This window comes from Heterocephalus glaber, unplaced genomic scaffold (assembly GCF_053883595.1).
Source record: "Heterocephalus glaber isolate CG9 unplaced genomic scaffold, H.glaber_assembly_v1.0 deba00001442, whole genome shotgun sequence".
NCBI lineage: Eukaryota > Metazoa > Chordata > Mammalia > Rodentia > Bathyergidae > Heterocephalus > Heterocephalus glaber.
In genome coordinates, this window is record NW_028258296.1 from 37,095,995 (window position 1) to 37,098,691 (window position 2,697).

The 2,697-nt window shown below is 37.4% G+C and overlaps 1 pseudogene; it reads right to left on the reverse strand.

Annotated features, from left to right (window-relative positions):
• Positions 1-912: 912 nt before the first annotated feature.
• On the reverse strand, positions 913-1,780 carry LOC101706628 (RWD domain-containing protein 1 pseudogene; annotated as a pseudogene).
• Positions 1,781-2,697: the final 917 nt, after the last annotated feature.

Genomic DNA, 2,697 nt, shown 5'->3' on the forward strand with positions numbered 1-2,697 from the left:
TCAATAAAATTAGAAATAAAAGTGGTAGTGGCCATAAAATAGCATACAAATATTTTGCTGCATATATATAAAAGCATGTATTTGTTTTCTCCTAACTATTCTTTTAAGATTCTTTGAAGTGCAATTCAGAATTCCTGTAGAATTCTGTGTGTCAATAAACATTTTTATCCTGCTTTTATCTTTGTCAAAGCACATTCATTAGACACAGAATTCTAGGGTGACAGCATCTCCCTTTCCAGCTCTCTATGAAGGTATTGCTTCACTATCTTCTCACTTGCATTGTCTCTAATGAAAAAGCTGATGAAACTCTTATGATTGATCCTCCTTATATAACATTCTTGTTCTCTGGTTTCTCTTAAGATTTAGTTCTGGTTTTCAGCAAGTGGGAAGGACATGCATTGTCATTCCATTTCAGGTTGTTGTAGTTGAGGTTCATTGAGCTTCTTGGATATTTATCAACTTTGTACAACTTTTGGCTATTATTTAATCAAATATTCTTTTGTTTCTCCCTGTTACACACCCCTCCTTTGAGGACTCCAGTCAAAGTTTTATCATAGGTCTCTAGTGGTCTTTTCATTTAAATTTTTTTTCTCTGAATATTTTATCTTTAGCTAGTCTATATTTCCATACTTTCAAGTACATTAATCTTCTTTTTCTACAAAATTTCAGGCTAGTCTATTTTAAATTTCTGACATAGTAATTTTTATCTCCAGAAAATCAAGTTGGATCATTTTTAATATTTTCTATGTTTTTGATTTTTAAACGTGTAGAATATAGTTATAATAAATATTTTAATGTCCTTGTCTTATAAGTCTAGCACACATCATATCTGGGTCTATTTCAACAAATTTATTATTGTGCTTTCTTGGTTTTTATTTTATTTTATTTTTTTGAAGTTTTATGGTCAGTTTATTAAGTTCAATGGTGAAAGTTATCAGAAGAATATTCTCCTGAGAGTTATTTTTTCTTAGAGAAAAAAAGAAAGGAAAATTAAAAGCCTCTCAGCACAGCCACAGATGCTGTGGCTGTGGAGCTCTCTGGAGATGGTGCATCAGTCCTCTGAGTCACTCCCTGGGCCAGCAGGGTTGTAGTCTGGGTCGTCCTCAACATCCTCCAGCTCCAAGTCATCCAGTTGCTGGAACAAAGAGTCATCTACTTCCACATTATTTCCAGCATCCTCCAAGAACTGGATATCAGATGTGTCACAATTATGATCAGTTTCAAACAGCTGTTTGCCACTTAATTTATTTTTTTCTGCTTGCTCTTCTTCTATCTGTTTCTTTTTAATTTCCAAGAGTTCTGCATCAAACTTGGCTTTCCAACATAAGAAATTCTCAATTGTAACAGGGGTGCCATGGAATAATTGCTTCTCTGCTTCTTCTGCTGCTTTTTCTTTTAGTTTCTTTTCTTCCTCTTTTCTCGTTTTTATCTGATCTACTATTTCATTTAATTTTTCTTGCACTGCTGTCCCTAGAGTAAAGATCATGACCACACCAAGATTTTCCTCAGCCTGTAATGCTAATAATTGTACAATGTCTATGGCATCATTATCTTCTAGGTTTTCCTGGGAAAATATTTCATAAAGAGCAGCTTCATCTGGGTATTTTTCACTGTACGTAAACTTGACGGTAGTCTGGACAGTTTCATCGTTTTCTCCAGCCTCAGATGTCACAGTGACGGTGAAGCTGGGTGGATTTTCTGATAATACTGGGAAGAAGCCGGGGTAGATGGACTCCAGAGCCTCCAGCTCGTTTCGCTGCCCCTCGCTGTGGTCTGTCATCGAGGCCCTGGCTGCTGCCCATGGAGCACCCCGACGCTCAGGCAGAGCGCCACAGCCGAGTCCCGAGGCCCAAATATAAAAATAATATTTAATTGGAAGTTAGCCTTTGTGAATTTTGCTTTGTTTGGTTTTTATTTCTACAAATCTTATTTACTGTGTTTTTAGTTACTTGGAAACAGTTCAGCTTTGTTTTGGATCTGGAAAACCATATAAATGATTTGTTAGGTGGGATGAGAGGATTTCTCAGCCTGGAATTGATTCCCTACTGGTGGGTCCATACCTTCCTGGATGTTCTACCCAGTGATCTTTGAATTAAGAGGTTTGGCAGTGCTGCTGGCCAAAATACCCTCCTTGACTCCTGTGTGCGTGTGCGAGGGACACTTCTCTGGACAGGTTTTCCTGGCCTTGGATAATGGTCTCATTCACTTGCACTGACCAATGCTCTGATGAAAGTGCATGGGGGTGGAGTGTGGAGGGGGAACGTGGGTCTCTGCAGGAGACTAGAATTTTTCTCTGTGCAGCTCTAGCCTTCCTGGTACCTTGTCTGGTGAATGCTGGCTCTCTTAATCCTTCAGGAATCTCACTTACGTCTTTTCAACTCTCAGAGTCTACCAGCTTCCATCTTTAGTCTATTTTGTGTCACAATCTAAAAGCTCTTTCAAGACAGTAAGCTATGGATCCCTAAGTTTGTTTTTGTTCACATATATTTTAATTGGTTCAGGAGGAAGGTTAAAGGGTAAATTTCATTATAGCTATTTTGCCTTGACTTGCAGTGGATAAACTGGGTTTTTAACTTAAAACTTTTACCTATGTATTTTCAATCTTATGTATTGTTGAAAACCTACTTTTTCTATTTAATAGTATATATGAAGGATTACTCTTGTGGACTCATTAGATTTGGTGTAGTTCTTTAAGAG